This window comes from Canis aureus, chromosome 17 (assembly GCF_053574225.1).
Source record: "Canis aureus isolate CA01 chromosome 17, VMU_Caureus_v.1.0, whole genome shotgun sequence".
NCBI lineage: Eukaryota > Metazoa > Chordata > Mammalia > Carnivora > Canidae > Canis > Canis aureus.
In genome coordinates, this window is record NC_135627.1 from 28,148,179 (window position 1) to 28,170,883 (window position 22,705).

The 22,705-nt window shown below is 37.2% G+C and overlaps 2 long non-coding RNA genes across 3 annotated transcripts in view; both read right to left on the bottom strand.

Annotated features, from left to right (window-relative positions):
* Positions 1 to 1,577: 1,577 nt before the first annotated feature.
* On the bottom strand, positions 1,578 to 17,682 carry LOC144287490 (uncharacterized). The gene is made up of 3 exons (XR_013355275.1): positions 17,507 to 17,682; positions 10,986 to 11,035; positions 1,578 to 5,621 (listed from the first exon to the last, which is right to left on the bottom strand). It is a non-coding gene; the product is annotated as an uncharacterized LOC144287490 (long non-coding RNA).
* Positions 17,683 to 18,230: 548 nt separating this feature from the next.
* The window catches only part of LOC144287491 (uncharacterized), an 86,536-nt gene continuing 82,061 nt past the window's right edge, over positions 18,231 to 22,705 (bottom strand). For both annotated transcript variants that reach the window (XR_013355277.1, XR_013355276.1), the window contains 2 exons: positions 19,150 to 19,378; positions 18,231 to 18,799 (listed from right to left, as the gene is read on the bottom strand). This is a non-coding gene — a long non-coding RNA (uncharacterized LOC144287491). The remainder of the gene's footprint in view (positions 18,800 to 19,149; positions 19,379 to 22,705) is intronic.

The following is a 22,705-nucleotide window of genomic DNA, read 5'->3' on the forward strand; positions in this document are numbered from 1 at the left end:
AGTGTCTTTATTTGGTTTTGGTATTAAGGTCATGCTGAACTCATAGAATGAATTTGGAAGCTTTCCTTCCTCTTCTTTTTTTTTTTTTTTTTGAAATAGTTTGAGAAGAATAGGTGTTAATTCCTCTTTAAATGTTTTGTAAAATTCATCTGTGAAGCCATCTGCTCCTAGACTTTTGATTGTCCTGAGATTTTTGATTACTGATTCAGTTTCATTGCTGGTAATCAGTTTGTTCCAATTTTCTGTTTCTTCCTGACTTAGTTTTAGGAGTTTACATATTTGTAGGAATTTATCCATTTCTTCTAGGTTGTCTAATTTGTTGGGATATAATTTTTCATAATATTCTCTTATAATCCTTTGTATTTCTGTGGTATCAGTTATTTCTCCTCTTTCCTTTCTGATTTTGTTTGAGTCCTGTTTCCCTCTCTCTCTTCTTTCTCTTTTAAGTAAGTCCAGCTAAATGTTTGTCAATTTTGTTGATCTTTTTAAATATCCAGCTCCTTGGGGCACCTGGGTGGCTCAGTGGTTAAGCATCTGCCTTTGGCTCAGGGAGTGATCCTGGGGTTCTGGGATGGAGTCCTGCATTGGGCTCCCCAAAGGGGAGTCTGCTTCTCCCTCTGCCTATGTCTCTGCCTATTTCTGTGTGTCTCTCATGAATGAATAAATAAAATGTTAAAAAAAAAAATCCATCTCCTCATTTCATTGATCTGTTCTACTGGGTTTTGTTTTGTTTTTTTTAGGTCTATTGCATTTATTCCTGCTCTAATCTTTATTATTTCCTTCTTTCTACTGGTATGGGTTTTGTTTGTTTGTTGTTGTTGTTTTCTAGCTCTTTCCAGTTTAAGATTATATTGTTTATATGAGATTTTTCTTGCCTCTTCAGGTAGGCATCTATTGCTATTAACTTCCATCTTAGAACTACTCTTGCTGCATCCCAAAAATTTTAGACCATTGTGTTTTCATTTTCATTTGTCTCCATGTATTTCTTTTACTTTCTTTTTTATTTCTTGGTGACCTATTCATTGTTTAGTAGCACATTATTTAATGTCCATGTATCTGTGTTCTTTCCAGATTTTTTTCTTGTGGTTGATTTCTAGTTTTATAACATTATGGTCAGAAAAGCTGTATGGTATGAATTTATTGAGACTTGTTTAATGGCCTAATATGCCTTATATGTGATCTATTATGGAAAATGTCCCATGTGCACTCAAAAACAATGTGTATTTTGCTGTTTTAGAATGGAATGTTCTGAATATATCTGTTAGATCCATCTGGTCCAACATGTCATTCAAAGCAAAATTCCCTATTATTATTATTGTATGACTATCAATTACTTCCTTTTTAAAAAAGATTCTATTTATTTATTTAGAGTGTGCTTGAGTGGGAGAGGGGCAAAAAAAGAGGGAGAGAGAGTATCTCAAGCAGACTCTGCACTGAGCATGGAGCCCGATTTATTTATTTTTATTTTTTAAGATTTTATTTTTATTTATTTGACACGTACACACACACACACACAGCACAAGCAGGTGGAGCAGCAGGCAGAGGGAGAGGGAATAGTAGGCTCCCCACTGAGCAGTGAGCCTGATGTGGGGCTCTCAATCCCAGTACCCTGAGATCATGACCTGAGCTGAAATCAACAGTTGAATGCTTAATCAACTGAGCCAACCAAGTGCTCTTTATCACTTCTTTTAAGTTGGTCATTGGCTGCTTGATGTATTTGGGTGCTCCCATGTTGGGTCTATAAATATTTACAATTGTTATATCTTCCTATCAGATTGTTCCCTTTATGATTATCTAAAGTCCTTGTCTCTTGTTACAGTCTTTGTTTTAAAGTCTATTTTTCCCCTTATAAATATTGCCACCTGGCTTTGTTTTCACTTCCATTTGCATGATAAATTTTTTTTCCAGCCTTTCAGTTTTAATAAGCAAGTGTCTTTAGGTCTGAAATGAGTCTCTTGTAAGCAGCTTATAGATAGGTCTTGCTTTTTTTTTTTTTTTTTAAGATTTTATTTATTTATTCATGAGAGACAGAGAGAGAGAGAGAGAGAGAGAGAGGCAGAGACATAGGCAGAGGGAGAAGCAGGCTCCACGCAAGAAGCCCGATGTGGGACTGGATCCTGGGACTCTGAGATCATGCCCTGAGCCAAAGGCAGATGCTCAACTGTTGAGCTTTTTTTATACATCTCGTTCCCCTATGACTTCCGACTAGAGCATTTAAACTCAATGTAATTGTTGATAGATATGTTACTTTGTTTTGTATTGCTTTTTTGTTCCTACTCTTGCTCTCTTCTCTCATGGCTTGCTAGTTTTCTTTAGTGATATACTTGGATTCCTTTCTCTTTACTTTTTGCGTATCTATTACTGGTTTTTGATTTGCGGTTATCATTACACTTTTATAATAACATGTTTTGCATATAATAGTCTATATTAAGTTAATGGTCACTGAGGTTTGAATCCATACTTTACTCCGTTTCCCCCATGTTTTAAGTATATTCTGTTATACTTGACACGCATTTATCGTGAATCCCTTGGCTGAATTTTATAGGGAACCTGCTTCCTCTTGTGTACTATTATTCTATCTAATATGTTTTTAATTTCGGTTATTTTGGTCTTCATCTCTGATTCTTTTTTATCTTCTCTAATTGCTAAGGGTCTCACTAATGTTTTCCATTCTTTCTCAGGTTCAGTCAGTATCTTTATGACTATTACTTTAAATTCTCTATTAGGCATACTTATCTCCATATTATTAAGGTCTCTTGCTGTAATTTTGTCCTATTTTTTCATTTGGGACATGTTCTTCTGTCTCTTCGTTTTGTCTAACTCCCTATGTCTATGTGTTAGGAAAGTCGGCTTTGTCTCCTGTTCTTGAAAGTAGTGCTCTGCAGTGAATTGTTCCCTGTTCAACAGAACCTGGTGTTTCAGGGGAACCTCCATGTGTGTTGCATGCACCCTTCTATTGTGGCTGAGCTGCTTTTACCTGCAATCCAGTTGTCTGCAATGTTTTTTCTTTGCCTGTTGTGGGCACAGTTTTGTCCCTGTGTTGCTAGTGAGCCAATCTGGTACTACCTTGGCTTGAATTGAGTCAGACCAGGCATTTGCCAGAGATTCAGTAGCACTGGACTGCAAGGTGCTTTCCTTGTGTCATCCCCTGAGAAGCTTTCATTGGTCAGTGCAGCCTGTAGTCAGACCAGCTGTCTGCTCTGAGCCCAATACTAGGGCTACAATCAAAATAATGTGTGTAATCTTCCCCTCTCCCTGGGGCAAGAATCACTTTAGAGTGGTGCTGCTCCCTGTCAGGGCTGCTTACAGACTGCCAGGCCTATGGCATCACTTTGGATGGACTCTGGTCAAGAGCATACTGGAGGGGGTAGTATCACAGGGGAATATGTGGGTGGAGTGCACAGTTAGCAAATTAGGCACAGCACTAGTTTCTGTAAGTGTCCGTGTGCCCAGGCTGGGGGAGAGGGGAGAGAAATGGTCCCTGTCAACTCCTTTGTTCTTGGAAAAGTCTCCCAATGATTCCTGGTCATCTCCGATAGGTTCTGAGATTAGTTAACAAATCGTCCTGTATACCCCAGCTGTTTTTCAAACTGCTATTTCTGTGCTGTATCTCTCTGGGGCTGTTTGTTTGTGCTATCTCTTTAAGGGTGGGGGCTTTACATTCTTCTCGCTGTCCCAGAGCCAAGCCTACTGATTTTTAAAGTTCCAGGTGTTAAAAATCCCAGCTGATTGTAATAATTCAAGAAATTAGGGGTGCCTGGATGGTTCAGTTAGTTAAGCAATTGACTCTTTTTTTTTTTTTTTTTTTAAGATTTTATTTATTTATTCATGGCAGACAGAGAGAGAGAGAGAGAGAGAGAGAGAGAGAAGCAGAGGGAGAAGCAGGCTCCTTGCACGGAGCCCGGGACTTGATCCCAGGTCTCCAGGATCACACCACAGGCTGAAGGCACGCTAAACTGTTGGGCCACCGGGGCTGCCCAAGCAATTGACTCTTGATTTTGGCTCAGGTCACCATCTCAGGGTCCTGGGATCAAATCCCACATCAGGCTTCAGAGAGGAAGGGACTCTGTTTGAGGATTCTCTCTTTGTCCCTCTGCCCCTGCCCCCACTCGTCCTCTCTCTCACTCTTTCTCTCAAATAAATAAATAAATCTTTAAAAAATGAATTCAAGAAATTAAAACCCTCTTCCTTTCAAAGCTAAATGTTATAGGGATATGTCCTCCCTGTTGAGGTTCCCTGTGCCTGGGGGGCCTGATGCGAGGGTGTTTTTCTCTCCGGTTCTGTGCCCACAGTGTCCCTCCCTTCCATGGACAGCACTGCTGGTCTTTTTAGCTTCCAAATGTCTCTGTCTTCATGCGGCTTCTATATTTAGCCATGGAGTCTATTCTGTCAGTCTTCATTTCTCTTTCTGGGTTATTTTATGTTATCTAGTTGCATCCCTAAACTCTTAGGGTCCTCCTAAATGCAACTCCTCTTCCTCAGAAGTTCTGAAAGCTCTTTTAAAAAATATATTTTAAAATAGCTACCTAACATGATTTTTTTTTTTTTTTTACGCTGAATACAATATACTTTATTGATGGTACAGGACAAGGTAGGTCTCCTCAAACTCCTCCCCTTCTTCAAGGAGTCTGGGATGGAAACTGTGGAGGTCAGGAAATTCTCAGTGTGTTGGGAGATGAGTTGGGGCAAGGATTTTACAGCAACTGAGGGCCTCTCTCTTCCTCTTGCTCTTCCTGGGGCTGATGGTCCAGGGGGCTCTTACTCTTTGGAGGCCATGTGGACCCTTAAGGTCCACCACATAGATGCTGTAGCCAAATTCATTGTGATACCAGGAAATAAGTTTGACAGTGTGGCCACTGAGAGCAATGCCAGTCCCAGCATCTAAGATGGAAGAGTGAGTGTCACTGGTAAAGTCATAGAAGACAACTTGGTCCTCAGTGTAGCCCAGGATGCCCTTGACAGGGTCTTCTGATGCCTGCTTCACCACCTTCTTGATGTCATGATTTTTGGCAGCTTTCTCCAGACAGCAGATCAGATCCACGACAGACTCATTAGGGGTGGGGACACGGAAGGCCATGCCAGTGAACTTCCTGTTCAGCTCAGGGATGACCTTGCCTATAGCCTTGACAGTGCTGGTAGAAGCAGGGATGATGTTCTGAACAACCATTTAGCCATCACATGACAGCTTCATAGAGGGCCATCCATGGTCTTCTAGGTGGCAGTGATGGCATGGACTGTGGTCCTGAGTCTCTTCATAATGCTGAAGTTTTTGTGGATGACCTTGGTCAGAGGGGCCAAGTGATTGGTGGTGCAGGACGCATTGCTGACGATTTTGAGGGAGTTGCCATATTTCTCATGGTTCATATCCATCACAAACATGAGGGCACCAGCAGAAGGAGCAGAGATGATGACTCACTTGGCCCCACACTTCAGCTGAGCCCCAGGCTTCTGCATGATAGTGAAGACCCAGTGGACTTCACAACATACTCAGCACCAACATCACCCCATTTGATGTTGGTGGGATCTTACTTCTGGAAGATGGAGATAGGCTTTCCATTGATGACAAGTTTCCTATTGTCAGCGTTGACTGTGCCACGGAATTTGCCATGGGTGGATTCATACTGGAAACGTAGACCATGTAGTTGAGGTCATTAAGAGGGGTCATTGATGGTGACAATATCAACTTTGCCAGAGTTAAAACAGCCTTGGTAATTAGGTGCCCAATATGGCCCAATCCATTTACTTCAACCTTCACCATCATATCTCAGGGATGCAGCTGGCATTGCACTAGAAGATTTAGCTGTCTGTTGAATGGGGAGGAACAAAGAGCCCTTACATGATTTTTTTTTAATTTTTATTTATTTATGATAGTCAGAGAGAGAGAGAGAGAGAGGCAGAGACACAGGCAGAGGGAGAAGCAGGCTCCATGCACCGGGAGCCCAACGTGGGATTCGATCCTGGGTCTCCAGGATCACGCCCTGGGCCAAAGGCAGGCGCCAAACTGCTGCGCCACCCAGGGATCCCTCTAACATGATTTTTAAAGTCAAATGAAATATGCAGAATCCTCCACTCCTCCACTACAGCACTGAGACAAATGTCTTTCTCCCTAGTGACCATTTGTTGAAATATTTCAAGAGTTGTTTTAAGCTACAAAACTCTAGTTTTCTCATTGTACCCATTATTGCCCTCTTGGTGTACAAAATGTCAATGTTCCTTAAAAGAACGTATTGAGGGTTGGATATAGTAATTTGGATAGGACTGTTCTTTTGTGCCAAGGACAGCAAACATCCTCCTCTGTGGATGTGGAGACCACAGATCAATTCAGCAGCCCAATTGAGGGCAATTTGTGAATCTCTTATGACTTGGCAATTCCATTTCTATTGAATTGTTCTTTACAGCCACTTTACACATGTTTTCAACTTATAAGACTCTTAATATGAATTGCTTTCATCTTCTATTTCTGTTTCAAAATAAAAAAAGAATTTTAAAAATAGAAAAAATTAAATACTTTTAGCTATTTCTTCTTATCAGTTAGCTTTACACCATCTCTCCTAAGCAAAAAAATCTTGCCTGGGAGGAAAAATAAATTAAAATAAAATAAATGGGGATGCCTGGGTGGCTCAGCAGTTGAGTGTCTGCCTTTGGCTCAGGGCGTGATCCTGGAGTCCTGGAATCAAGTCCCGCATCAGGCTCCCCATAGGGAGCCTGCTTCTCCCTGTCTATGTCTCTGCCTCTCTCTGTGTGTCTCTCATTGATAAATAAATAAAATATTAAATTAAATTAGATTAAAACATTTGATTGGCTGCTTTATCAGAGTTTAAAAAGAAAAAGCCCATCTGCCCCCACATCCAGTTGCTTCCCTCACATGAAATCCTAAGATGGTAGGTAGTTCAAGGGAATAGAGTGCTCTAATCCACAAAGTCATATAAACATCCTTGACCTCCAGTAGTGAGTTCAGTAATTTCTTCACTGGTGCTCTAATATCTCTCATCTCCTTGACTTTTTACTATGTTCCCTTCCTTTATCCCCATTACTAGCAACTTTATACAACCGATTTCTGTGCTCTGGCCCTCATACTGCAGATCAATGCTGGAAACTTATGAGAAAGTGTTGACTAATCTGTCAAATTCCTTTTCCCCTCCTAAAAACCTTTTATTAATAATTTCTGTTCTATGGCTATAATTTTATTGTTTTATACCTCTCAGATAACATTTTTTCCCCATTTGTACATTTTATTTATTTTTTAAAATGTAAATTCAATTAATTAATATGTAATGTATTATTAGCTTCAGAGGTAGAAGTCAGTGATTCATCACTCTGATATAAAACCCAGTGCTAAAAAATAAAAAAATAAATAAAAAATAAAAAAAACACCCAGTGCTCGTTACATCACATGCCCTCCTTAAAGTCCATCACCCACTTTCCTCATAGCTCACCCCCCTCTCCTCCAGCAATCTTCAGTTTGTTTCCTGTGACTAAGAGTCTTATGGTTTGTCTCTTTCTCTGATTTTGTCTTGTTTTATTTTTTCTTCTCTTCCACTATGATCCTGTGTTTTGTTTCTTAAATTCCACATACCTCTCTTATGACCTTTTACGTCACAGTCCTGATTTCCACCCTGTTGGCTATCATGGGACATGTGTAATTTGTACTTGTTTCTGAAATTCCAGTGATTTTCAAATTTTGTTCCTCCTTAGTTTTTCCCTTTCCAACTTCCAATCTTCCAATTTATTGAATGTTGTCACTAATTAAGGAGATAACTAAATATATATATTTTTTACTCTTCCTCCTTCACACTTGCACATATATACATAGATTACAACACTCAACAGGATTTCCCACTAACAGAGGATAGTTGGAAGAAAGGCAGGCAAGGGCAAGGGGCCCCTGTCCTAAGAGGAAACTGTCCTTAAAAGGAAAAGACTCCATTTGTTATTCTACACCACCCTGAAAGGAGATCTCTAACCTTTCTCATGTAAACAACTATCTGAGGTAGATGAGCACATGGATCAAAACCTGATTGGGTGACAGGTGCATGGAGGGTTAATCAGATTAAAATAGCCCACCAACTATCTCATAAAACCCCCTAGATTTAAATGCCAAAGGATTGGGATGTCTGGGTGGTGCTGCAGTTAAGCATCTACCTTTGGCTCAGGGTGTGATTCTGGAGTCCTGGGATTTAGTCCCACATTGAGCTCCCTGCATGGAGCTTGCTTCTCCCTCTGCCTGTGTCTATGCTTCTCCCTTGCTCTCTCTCTCTCTCTCATGAATAAATAAATAAAATCTTAAAAAAAAAAGTGTTCAGTATGAGATAGTTTTTATGTTTGGTATTTTTTTTTTTTAATTTTATTTTTAAGTAATCTCTACACCCAACGTGGAGCTTGAACTTACAACCCTGAGATCAAGGGTTGCATGCTCTATCAACTGAGCCAGCCAGGCACCCCACGTTTGGTACTTCCTACCCAATTTTCATTCTTTCATTTATTAACAAACCTTTACTAAGTGCCTTCTATGTTCAAAGAATTTCAATAGTTATTAAGGGGAGATAAATATGTCTGAAATATAATTATTTTCCTATAAGACCCCCAAGTCAGGCATAATTAGACAAGATCACAAATAATTTCAATTTAAAAAAGTGGTAAATTACTTATCTTTTTCAAACAACCCATATCACCTATATGATGAGCAGCACTGAATACTAGGGTGAAGTTCAATAGCGTATATTTGACATGGCCACAGTCAATAGAGTTTTTTGCTTTCTCTAATCTATACTTCTCAGCCTGGTATTGAATGTAGAGAAAATGAATTAGGGGAGTAGCAAAGGATTTTGGACTCGCATGACAGGAACAGTGCATCATGGGGTGAAGAGACTAGAAAACTAGACAACCAAGTACAGTAGGATATGTGGACCAGAAAGGGATTGGCATGTTAGAAGAGTGAATAGGGCATTCTCCAAAGAAGATATGCAAATAGCCAATAAAGTATATGAAAAATACTTAACATTACTCATTAGAGAAATGCAGATTAAATCCACTATGTGGGCAGCCCAGGTGGCTCAGCGGTTTAGTGCCACCTTCAGCCCAGGGCCTGATCCTGGAGACCCAGGATCGAGTCCCACTTCAGGCTCCCTGCATGGAGCCTGCTTCTCTCTCTGCCTGTGTCTCTGGCTCTCTCTCTCTCTCCCTCTCTCTCTCTCTGTGTCTCTCATGAATAAATAAATAAATATTAAAAAAAAATAAACCCGCTATGTGATACTACTTCATACCCATTAGGATGGTAACAAGGAAAAATAAACAACAACAGCAAAAACAAATTAGAAAATAGAAAATTTTGGTGAGGATATAGAGAAATTACAACTCTCATACATTTCTGGTGGGAATTTAAAATGGTGCAGTCTCCTTGGCTATTCATAATAGCCCAAAGGTAGAAAAAAACCCAGTGTCCATCAACAGATGAATGGATTAGAAAAATGTAGTATGTGCATAAAATGAGACATTATTCAGCCTTGGAAATCAATTAAATTTTGATATATGCCCCAACATGGATAGATCTTGATAATATTATGCTTTGAAGTCTGATAAGTCAGACACAAAAGGACAAATATTGAATGATTCCACTTATATGAGGTACTTAGTATAGGCAACTTCATAGATTCAGAAAAAAAGATGCTATCAGGGGCTGAGGGAAAGTGGGAAGAAGGAGTTATTGTTTAATGGATACAGAGTTTTGCTGAGGATGAGCAAATGTTTTCATTTTGGGTAAAGATAATAATAATAGTTATACAATATTGTGAATGTTTTAAATGCCACTGAAATGTATTCTTGTGAATCATTAAGATGATGAATATTATCTTATGTATATTTAACCACAATAAAAAAGTCTTAAAATAAAATACAAAGGAAAAAGAATATATAGGGTTAAGGAAAAATAGGCTTAAAGTAGAAGAAAAGCAAATTTCACAGGTTAAGAGAAGGGGAAAATGGAAAGAGTGAATTCAATATTCTTTTATACAGAAAAGATTCAGTATATGGTAGAGACAAAGGTCACGTGGAGAAATGAGTAGAAAGAAAATAATTGTAGAACATTTTTTGGGGGGATGAAATTTCCACTATGGGGTGTGAAAATGAATATTATAGTAAGGTTGTAGCTTGACTGCTCACAGCTAACCCCCTCCCTAAGCATTGCCCTCCGTGGAACGCCCTAGAGGCAGTCTGCAGGTAATTACTGCTCTGTACATGGGTTACAAAGGCCTTACTTTGGGACTCTGAAGGGCCACCCAGCTCCAGAACTGCAGGTAGGACTGGCTGAGGCCTCTGTCACTTCCCTCTCCCCGTTCTGTTTCTCCTTTTGTTGAGTCCTTGTTTCTTCACTCTTATAGATGTTTTTCTCTCATGTACTTTCCAACAAACTTTCTATATGCAAATATATACCTTAGAATCTGTTATCTAGAGAATGTAGCCTAAAACAAATATTGGGTTACAATCCTAACCAGGTGAGAAATTCACATTCCTTTGCTGATATAATCATTTGAGAAAGGATAATTTTGTCATGACTCAATTTTGACAGCTGGAAAAACTAGGTTAGATTTTATTTTTAAGAATCACCACCATTAATTTACTTATTCATTTATTCTCTTATTCATTTACTCCTCTAATATTTGTTGACTGTCTACTATGTGCCAGACTCTGCCAGGAAAATAGTCAAATAAATGAGAAACTCTAATACTACTTATTAAATAATAGGATATCAGTACTCTTCCAGAAGAAACTATAATTAAACCTCAAAGTTTAATTCTGTCAAAGTAGTTATAGTTCTAATTTCACAGGGGATAGAATCTTCCATTAAAATGATCTGCTGTTAGAAAACTTTATATAATAAAGTTTTATTTATCCTTAATAATAAAGGATATATTATCTACACAAACCTAAGGAGAGGCAAAATCATAAGCACAAAGGACAATAATTATTAAAGTATTGTCTTGACTTACTTGTTCATTGTTGCCACCAAAGTTAAACTTGAACATCATATAATTTTATTCTGTTATCAAGAAAAAGAAGAAAATAGATTTAACAAATGATTTTATGTTTTCTCTATAATCTATACACATTAAAAATACTTGCTTACAGGGGTGCCTGGGTATCTCAGTCAGTTAAGCATCTAACTTTGGCTTAGGTCATGATCCCAAGGTTCTGGGATGAAGCCCCACATCATGCTGAGCAGGGAGCCTGCTTGTCTCTCTCCCTCTGCCCTTCCTTATGCCGGTGCACATGCCCCCCCCCCCCCCCAATAAATAAATAAAATCTCAAAAAAAAAAAAACTTGCTTATGACAAATCTCAAACGTACACAAAAATTGATAGGGAAACAAGTGATCTTCTCATAACCTTTAACTACCTTCCTTTGTAGCCAATCTTGTTTCATCTATACCTATATCTGCTTCTCTTCCTCTCATATTATTTTGATGCAAATCTCAGCCATTGTATAGTTACATATGTTTCAGTGTATCTCAGTAAAATGTACGGACTCTTAAACCCACATTCAGAATAAAGTTACCTGTCTGTAGAAGTAAGATATATTGAGGGGATCACTAAGGAATTGCCCAGAAGAGTTAGAAACTTTCCATATCCAATCAACATGCTCTTAATGAATGTGAGCTGTAGGCATTGAGTGCCAAGAGGTAGCAGGTTCCAGGTATGCAGGTGCTTTGTCAGCCCCTGTGAAAACTTTGGCTACTACTTGTAGTAAGATATGAAGGGTTTTAAGCAGAGCAGAGATGCAATACTAATCTCGTCATTTTAAAAGGATTACTCTGGTTGCTGCTGTGTTGCAAATGGACTATAGAGGTTCTGGAGCAAGAACAGAGAGACCAATTAGGATGAAGTTTCTCACAATTTATTGTGCATATAAATCACAGGGAATCTTGTTAAAATGTAGATTATGTTTTACTAGATCAAAGATGAGGACTGAGATTCTGCATTTCTAACAAACTCCCAAGTGATGCTCATGCCCATGGTGTAAACACACCAAACATTGTTTAACAAGAAATTAAGAGATAATTACAGACATCCGCATGTTAGATAATGTGGCTCAAAATGGGTAGAGGTGGAAAGTAGTAGGGTTGTAAGAAATGATGGAACTGTAGGTTTGGATATGAGGTATGAGAAAAGACAAATCAAAGCTCATTCCAAAGTTTTTAGCTTGAGACAACTGGAGAGGTGGGGAATCATGTAGGAGGAACATTTTGGCAGGAAATCAGAAATATGATTTTTGACATCTTAATCTTGAGATACCTGTGAAACCCACAAATGATGAAGATGAGTAGATGATTAGATACATGAGTCTGAGGTTCAGGGAAATAGTTAAGATTGCAGCTGAGATTTGTGGGTCTATATACAGCATTTAATGTCATGAGAATGCAGACCATTTAGAGAATGAATACAGTTAGAAATAAAAAGAGGTTCTAAGAAAGAGCCTTTGGACCATATTACATTTAGGGGTTAGAAAGATGAAGATAAATTAGCAAAAGAAACTAAGAAAATGCAGCCCTGATTAGGAGAACTAAGATAATGTGTGTCTTGGAAAACAGTGATGAAAATGAAATTAGCAAGACTACAGTGGGACTGACAAATACAACCTATCAGGCTCAGATCTAGGATGCCCCATAAATTTATACTTAATTTTGAGCATTTTAAATTGAAATTGACATTTCAGGTCATGAAGCTGTCTCAAGAACAGTTTAGGAAGGAGGGAGTATGTATTTACAAAGCTGACATAGGATCTAAATAGCAAATCATTTGTACTTAGATTTAGTTAATTCACTGAAACAACTAGACTTCGGTAAATAATTGGTTTGCATTTTTCTTCTTATCTGGAAGAGACTATTTACATAAAATTGTTATTTTGGCATTATGCATAACTTAAAAATAAAACGTCTTTGTCCCATCAGATAGCATGTAATCTTTTATATTGGGTATTACATGATGTTTTTGTGCTGATCACCTGGGACCTCTTTTTAATTCTACTGTGTGACCTTGGTCTCATCACCTGCCTCAGTTTCCTCACTAATAGGAAAAATTAATCCTTATCTAACCTAGGTCACAGAGTTGTCAAAACAATAATACGATAACAAGCTTATATGGAGATATCAATATTCTAGGAATAGCATATGTTTCTGGAAATAATAGTAATGAAAGAATCTCCTTTACCCACCTTCTCAGTTGAGTGATTCCTAACTACATCTTATGAAATTAGTATTTTTTCCAATATTATATGAAGGGCTCACAAGTGACTATCTTGAAGTTATTTTACCATTACTTAATCATCTTGACCCATATGAACACTAATTTCACATGGTTCAAGTTAATTTTTCAGAGTTTTTGATAGTAGGAAAGAGAAGATATTTGATATTCTAGAGTCTGCTGGGTTTTCTTTTTTCCATCATAGCAAATAAGAATATTTCGACTTAGTCCTAAATGGGAAGTCTCCGTGTTTCTTTTCCATATCCAGAAACAAACTCTCCACTTCTGTCCCTGAGTCTCTAAAATGCTCAAGAGACTCAGCACTCAAGACTCATCAGCTCAAGACTGATCATAGGAAGATGGAAAATGAAAGAAGGAAAAGGTGAGAAGAAGCAATAGCAGCATAAAGGTATTTCTCCCTCTCCTTTTCTTCCTTCCTTGCTTATCACTTCTCTTACAACTGTTTATTTAAAACAAATAAAATTAGCTTTATGTGTTCCAGACTAAAAATGGTAAGTGACAAAATGTAATTGGTGTATCAGTCAGGAAAAGCTAGGTTATGGTGCAGCAACAAACAAGTCTCCAAGTCTCAGTAACAGAAAACAACATTTTTTTCCCCACCACAATTATTTTACATGTTTAAGCTGTTCTTCAGGGGATCTTTACTCATGGTAATCACTCTGGGATTCAGGTTATTGAAAATACCATCCTGATAAGAGCTTCCAATGTTATTAAGGCAGTGGAAAGGGACACTGAGAGTCTTACATGAATACTTAATATTTTTCACAGAGATAACAGATCACTTTTGCACACATTTCTTCAACTAAAAAAATCATTCATTTGTACCTAATTTACCATGTGCCAAGAAGGATCAGCATTGGATGGCTCATTTGTGGGCATCCTCTTGTGACTGCTACTAATATCTAATGAAGGAGTGGGGTGATAATAATTGTTCTCACTCAAAGGTTATTGTGAGGATTTATATTAACACATAAGTTTACATTAAAGTAAGCTTTATTATATGAATTAAAATTTTAAAAAATTCATACAATAAGTATTTTTATAAAACTAACAACTTACATTGAGACCATGATTGGTTAATTATTCTCTGGGAGACTTACATGTAAGTCTTACATGTAAATAAAAGATAAGGATTACATGTAAGTCCTTATCTTTTTTTTATGTCATTCTACTTCTAGGTTTATAAAATCATTAATATATCAAGATAATTTTCATGTTTAAATAACTAGTGACTTCCTTTCATTGATGAAAATAGAGCTTGGAGGAGAAAAATCAATTTTATCACTCCTAATACACACGTACAAATTCACAATCTATTTTCCTATCAAATATTGTTTAGATGGAATGTTAAATCCTCTTGCAAGGAATTATACATGATCTTATGCATTGTAAATAAAATAACTTGTCTTTGTCAATTGTCAACCAAGCTTTCAAAAATCTATTCCATCAAGTACTTCACAATGAGTTATGTAGATAACAGAAAAGCCATCTCTGTTGTGTGTTAACATATATATGCCTCTGAAAAATTTTGGTAGGAGGCAGTTAAAGTCAGTATTAGATAGCAGGATGAAGTCAGTTCTAGTCCACAGACCTGACTAGTCTAGACTTCAGAAAGTGTCTATGAAGGTAAAATAAAAAAAACTGTGCAATGAGTTTCATCCCTGTAGACAGTATCAATCTTGATAAAGTTAAAAAAAATAAGGCAGGTTTCTCTCAGTGTATTTCTTTTGCACTGAATTATCTTGATAGTAGTTTTAACTCTCCACTATACTTCAGGAGTTCGTTCTAAAGCAAAGTTGTAGTTTGGCAAGTAACCACCAATCATTTGGATAGTAAAGTAGACAATTCAGGTCATTGCATTAAGTAGGATAGCTAGAAATCTGTAGGCCTGGCTGGAATGATGAGAGTGAAGAACTACAAAACTTTTATGCATCTGCACTTCATGGGTTAGATTGCTCTGTCTTGCAATTTTCTTCTAATGAGGTCTTTTTTTCCAGATTATGCCAACCTGAGGCACATAAGAAATAATGTGATCACAAAATATTCAAATCCTAGAAAAGCTTGTTGCTTTTCTAAACTTTATGAAATATGGAAGGAGATTCAGGCATATTATAAACATGATAATTTGTAAAAACAAATTAGAAAGTAATAATTTTAATATATATAAAGTCAAAGATGAATATAATGTAGATGTAGAAAACCAGTAAGAGTCTGAGGGCAATAGAATTTTGCTACATCAAGAAGGGAAAAACCACATTCTCCGGAAGTAAATATTATTATTAGGTATTTTTTCCCCAGAATCTAAGGAAATTTATAGTAATGTATTTTATTCCCAGAAATTAATAAAAATAAATCACACAATTCCTAGAAAATACAACTTAAAAGTTGCCATTACAGAAAGGAAATACTCTGTTAGTAATTATTACCAAGAGAAGAATTTATTTCCTTAAGTGAAAAATAAAACTGGAAAGTCAAAAACTTTTGATTTTTCTTTTTTAGAAAAGGAGTATTTCTAACAATACTTTGATGGGCTGGAAGAGCCTATGAAATTAAAATTTTAACTTTTTAACAGAAAAGATCATTCTTATTATTGTGCAAAGTTCTTAAATGATGGTAAGATTGGAAAAGAAGGTCAAATAGAGAATAAATATCATTTCACAGATACAATTTTTTATTACCAAAAAAGAATTGACTGTCTGATCTAAATTCCTTCAGAAGAATGCCCTTTGAAAGATGTACATACAGCTGCTACTGGACTGTAAGAAGCTCCCCTTTTGAATCAGAGAAAACTTTATTGTCCTCAAGATGGTGTGTTTTTTTCTTCTAATAGTCCTTTTATTTCTTCCTTGCAATTGAAGATGCTAATTATTATAAGCTAATACACTCAGATTTTTATAAAAGCAGATGTTCTGAGTTTTAAATTCAAATTATATTGTTAAGAAGCATCCTTTTACTCATTTTTCTTCTCCTTGTCCTCCCTCTGCCCTTTATTCTATTTTCAATTCCTTTATTATTCACAGATCTTTTCATAGATTTCCGTCCCTCAGAAGATTATGGTCTTCCAATGTTAAACCACTTAAATCTGTCCTGCTAATGGAAATGCTTTTTTTCAGTGGTTAAGAAGCACATTGCTTTTGACACGGCTGAGTCTAAATTTCCTCCCTCATTCTTTTATGTAGCTTTTATTTTTCTCACTGTACACGTTTTCCCCCAAATGCATTTTACGGTTTGCTTTCGTAATTGCCAATATTATAATACCTGTTATTTATATGATATTATACAGCTTTATAAAGCACTTTCATTTCTTTATTTATTACATTGTACTTCTTCTAAATGTATCTTTTAAAACTTTTTTTCTTGTGGCAAATAAGTCCTAAATGAAGTATAATATCTTTGAGGGCCATCTCTTGCCAAAATAGTTTTAACTACTTTTAGAATTATATTAATCCTGGAGTTTAAATAATTTCTGAAATATATTAATCCTGGAATTTAAAGCTATAAAGCATGAACTACTATCAAATATTTCATCCCAAAGTTACTTTAGATAAAGTATGTTTGTTTCTTTCTTTTTTTTTTTTTTTCTTTTTTCCTACAGGCTGACTATTAGGGATATTACTAGTTTCAGTTTGGAAGAACGATCCCAAGATGTTAGCTTCTTTAAAAGTTAAGTATTTCTTGGGGGATATCTCTGGCTCTACATATGAGATGGTCACACACTGGATCGATTTTAAAGTGAATGCTAACTTATGAATATAACGTTAGTATTTTTTTATTCCAGCAGGATTATCTTCTTGGTCCTGAAGAGTACTATATCTTTATTGAGGAAAAGTAAACATTAAAAAAAATTTTCTTATAAAAACAAATTATTACAGTTAATTTTCATTATGAAAACAGAACAAAATAAATTTTAGTTTGTCTATAATAGTGAACACAGCTTGTGATATTTCTTTTATTTTATGAGATTTGAGGAGAACATATTCATAGCTGAATTTGTTATACTGAAATCTCTCTTTAGACACTTGAGACACTCTGTCTACTATTAGAGTTAATGGGAGGTGGAATTAGCCATGATGATGTGTTAGCTGTTGGATAGCATTTTTATTATCATTTTTCTAAGCTCTTTTTCTTATTTCACCCTCCTAAGGATTTCTTGAATTAGGTTCTGTATAAGAAATTATGCTTAACCTTAGCAGCTTAAAACATTTATTATCTCACAAATTTCTGAGGGTCTGAAATCTGCAAGCAGCTTACCTGGTTGGTTCTGGCTCTGGGTCTCTCTCTAGAGGTTACAGTCAATACACCAGCTGGTGCTGTAGTCATCTTGAGTCTTGACAAGGTTGAAGGATCTAATTGCAAGTTCACTCACATGGCTATTGGCAGACTTCACTTCCTCACTGTCTGTTGGCCAGAGACTTTAGTTTCTGGCCATGAACCTCCTCATAGGCTGATTTAATATTAATGGCAAGTGGGAGATTCCAGATGACAGATACAAAGAGATGAAGGAGGAGATGGAGAAGGAGAAGAAGAAGAAGGCATGATTATCTAAGAAACCATAGTCTTTTTAGTAACCTAATCTCAGAAGGGATCTACCATAACTTCTGTTGTATGCTGTTGGTCACAAATCTGCCCTGATACGATGTGACAGGGGACTACATATGGGTGTGAACTCCAACTACATATGGGTGTGATGAAGATCACTGGAAGTCATTTGGGAGGCTGGCTACCACAATAGGCAATCAGGCATTATAAAGATAAATCACCATAGGGCCTGGAAAACATTTGCCTTGTTGTAGATCATACACATAATTTAGTGGCTTTGACTCTAGCAATAGATTTTCTACATGAGAAGCTTATGTTTTTCACAAGTTTTTTTTCCTAGAATCATTGGTTCCTACATGATGATAAAAAGGTACCAGTTAAAAAGACTAAAACAATTTTTTAAACATTTTATTTATTTATTCATGAGAGGTACAGAAAGAGAGAGGCAGAGACATAGGCAGAGGGAGAAGCAGGCTCCTTGCAGGGAGCCCCATGTAGGACCGGATCCTGGTACTCCAAGATCATGACCTGAGCTGAAGGCAGATGCGCCCAACCACTGAGCCACCCAGGAGTCCCACCAGTTAAAAGATTAAGTTACTGGATTCCATGAGACGTTTTTCAATTTATGACTGGCTAGTTTTTGAAGTAAACTGAGTGAGGTCTTCTGTACATGTGCCATTCCTTTCAGCCATACACTGAACTAGAGCACCATTTATATAGAAAATGTAATGCCTCCTGTTTAATTTTGGATCACACTCTCCTCCCTAATTTCATTTTATACACCAGCCAAACCAGAAGTTGTATGGAGAGTTGTAACTGCAAAGGCCTTTTGTTTTTTTTAAAGATTTTATTTATTTATTCATGAGACACACAGAGAGAAAGGCAGAGACGTAGGCAGAGGGAGAAGCTCCCTCACAGGGAGCCCGATGTGGAACTTGATCCCCGGACTGGGATCACTCCCTGAGGCAAAGGCAGGCACTCAATCGCTGAACCACCGAGGCATCCCTGCAAAGGACGTTTATGTCATAAGTGCAAAGATATTTAAGTTATACAAGAGAGCAATGGGGGGAATGGTGTCTTTGAGGAAGCTTAAATGTGGTTAATGTTTTTATCTATGAAGCAGTAAGTAAAAAATATGTGGTAATTAACAGGAGAATTTTCTGAATTGTTCAGTCAAACCATTAAAAAAACAAGTTTATATAACTAAGAACTTACTGTAACCAAATTAATCATTAACTATTTCCATCGTAAGACTCTTATCATCAACACACTGTGTTAGTCATTGTACTTCCTGCTAATTATTGTTTATAACTCTTCAACATCGTAGTTGTGGTCCTCTGAAATTGAACATTTACCTCTCTCAACAGCTCCCATTCCTCAGTTCCTGTGATCCATGTTTGCTGATTCCTAACATTGAAAGGGTTTTCACATATCTGTATTCCTCAGTAGTTTCGCACATGCATCCACTCCTCTGATAGATGCAAACATACCAGGCACAGGATTAGATGATGGGTGACAATAAAGAAGAAGGCAGACCAATTGCCTCCTGTCATGGGTTTTTTGTTTTCTCTGTGGCAGATATTCCTGAAGAAATAATTATAGAAAAACATATTAAAGTATAATTTTAAAAAATTGTATGGTAGAAGCAGATGAAGGGTCACAGCATTATACAAGGAGGGGATCTAACCTGATGTGCATAGGGGGAGAGCAGTAGATAGTCTCCCTTGAGGAAGTTTATAATGGCCAGAAACTTCTGTGAGGATCAACACAGGCAGATGCTCAGGTATGTTTAAAGTTGATGTTTGTTTTGGACATGCAATTAATTTAAGTGGGAATTCTACAGCCAAGTGCAAAGTTATAGATATTATGTTACTATCCTTTGAACATTACTGTAAATATTTGAGCATTAGCCAACTGTTTCACACAAATAGGTAAAAATAAGGCAGGAAGTTAAGCACAGAATTAAAGATAACGATATACTTGGTTATGATTAAAGTACTTACTCATACACTTCCTAAACTTTTGTTAAATGTTGTCTCCTGGTAGCAAGAAAACAAATCTTGGAATCAGAAAATTTGGAGTTGAATCTTCACTTTGGCATTACTGCTTTGGGGAACAATCTGAGGCTTTCTGCGATTTAGTCATTGAGGTAATGAAGATAAAGTACAGTTGACCCTTAAACAACATGGGTTTGAACTGCATGGATCCACTTATATGAAATTTCTTTTCAAAAAATACAGTAGAACAATGTAAATGCATTTTCTCTTCTTTCTGATTTTTTAAAAAATTTTATTTATTTATTTATGAGAGACACAGAGAGAGAGAGGCAGAGACACAGGCAGAGAGAAGCAGGCTCCATATGGGGAGCCTGATGTGGGACTCAATCCTGGGACTCCAGGATCATGCCCTGGGCCGAAAGCAGGCGCTTAACCTCTGAGCCACCCAGGCATCCCTTCTTTCTTATTTTAACAACATTTTCTTTCCTCTAGCTTACTTTAGTAAAAGGAAACAGTATGTAACATGTATAATATTCAAAATAGGTTGCCTGCCAACTCCTTATGTTATTGATAAGTCTTCAGGCAATAGTAAGCTATTAACAGGTATATTTTTAGGGAGTCAAAATTACATGCAGCTTTTCAATTGCACAGGGTTTGATGCCCCAACTCCCTCACTGTTGACTATATTTAACAACAGCTGGGACATTGCTGGTCTTTAATCCATGTGGCTATCATCAACATCATTATTACTAGTATTATTTGCCAAGGTGAAAAATAAACCAGATAAACTTGAGCCATAGTACTTGTTACATAATTCAATTGTGGAAATGCCATTAAAGTTTCAGGATCTCAATACAGGACTCTAGAACTACATTTGTAATTATCATTATCCCAGAATACTGGACTACTGTGTGCTCTGTAGAGAATGTGGTAATATATTCTAATTCAATAATTAGAGGTATTGAAGAACCACAGGTTATGCATAAAAGAACAGGAAATGACTAAATAGCCTTGATTTTGGAAACTTGTATTTATGGTTATGCTAATGTATGTAATTAGAAACTACTTCGTGAAACCGGGAGTCCTGGGACTTGGTGGGAGAAGGACGCAGAGGTTTCAAGAACACTGTCAGCCCTGCTACAAATATTGGCCTTCAGAGCGTTGGTGACAGACAGTAAGCAGACGTGTGGCTCGGGCAGATTGTGTTTTAGATGGCTCACCAGGGGGTAGGGCAAGGTGGCCTGAACCAGAAGCAGAAGAGCTGGTGATAGATCCCTTAATAAGGTGGGTAAAATTAGCTGAGGAACTGAACTGATGAGATTAAAAGCATTATTATAATTATCACTTTAATAAAAGTAAGCAATGGTGATGGCCTGATACAAATGAATGACTCTTTAGGAGACAAAACTGGAAGGAGGTTTGGACGAACTGGATGGAATAAAGGAAGGAGGGGTGTTTAAGGAAATGGATGACTCTGAGATAGCAGTGGTATTGACAGAAAGGCAAGGGCAAATTTAGAAAAATATATTTCAAGCGTAAAAGTCACCCAGACCTGGTGATTAAATGGAAGGGTGGAGGCAAATGAAAGACTCACGGAGTCTCCAGAGAGGTGCCACCTCTCTTGAGCAGCAGAGTGTACCTAGAAATACATTTGGAAGGGAAGTTTATAATCTCTGCTTTAATCCCATCTGTTGACTTTAAAATGCTTATGGGACATCCATCTGATTATAACAGATACATGCGACATGACATGCATCCGTCCTAAAGACATAAGCCTGGAAAATATAAATGGATATGTGATAGCTGGCCATAGGTGAAGGACATCTCTCAGGAAGCATGGATTGAGTGGGAAAGCAGAGCATCCTCAATTTATCCCAAGCCCTTATTCATCCAATCTGTTTGTTTACCAAGAAACATCTTTCAAATGGGTCCCCTTTATTATATTATTCCATGCTAAGATCCTGACCAGGCCCTTTGCTCTTTCTGTCTTAGAGAGTCTCCTGAAAACATTATCTGTCTCTAATTTCCTCCTTTAGTGCCATTAGGATTTTCTTTCTGTAATGAAAATCTGTGATCATCTAATTTGGTGATTAAAGCCTGGTAATAATAAAAAATAAATAAATAAAAGCCTGGTAATACCTCTTCACTGGGTACAGAGCTTACGCCCAACTTTGTAACATGAAAATACAGGCTCATCTCCTTCTACACCTTCCCACTTGCCTAAGTCCTCACCAAACTTAACAGTATCTCCTGAGCACATCATGTATGAATAGCATGCAGTAGTATCATGATCTACTACTCAGCCTTCAAGTTCCACTAAAATGCCATTCTGTGTTCTGACCTCTTCTCTGACTTTTGAATGCCCATCCTATTCCCAATTCAGCCTTGTCTGTGTATGTGCACATCTATGTCTGTGTTCACCTTTGTTCACATTTTCATGAGCCCTTTAAAGATAACTGCATTATCTTTTTCATCTTGCTGTCCCATTGCTGGCCCATAAAAATCAACCAGGACTTACATGAACTTTAAGCACAGTTGAAGTTTAAACTGTAACTGGTGATTTTATTTTATTTTATTTTATTTTATTTTATTTTATTTTACTTTTTTTTTTTGTAACTGGTGATTTTAAATAATATTAAGCAATTTCCTGATTTAAAAAAAGGCTCTTAGAAAAGCATTGGGTACTTTTTATTCCTTATTAATTAAACAGAAAAACATTTTTTTCCTACTTATCTCAGGGCCATCTATCTTTAAAAGGATCAAATATTGGGGTGCCTGGGTGGCTTAGTTGGTTAAGTGTCTGACTCTTGATTTTGGCTTAGGTTGTGATATCAGGGTCCTGGGATCAGGCCAGTGTTGAGCTTCTTGCTCAGCAGTGAGTCCACTTCAGGATTCTCTCTCTCTCTCTCTCTCT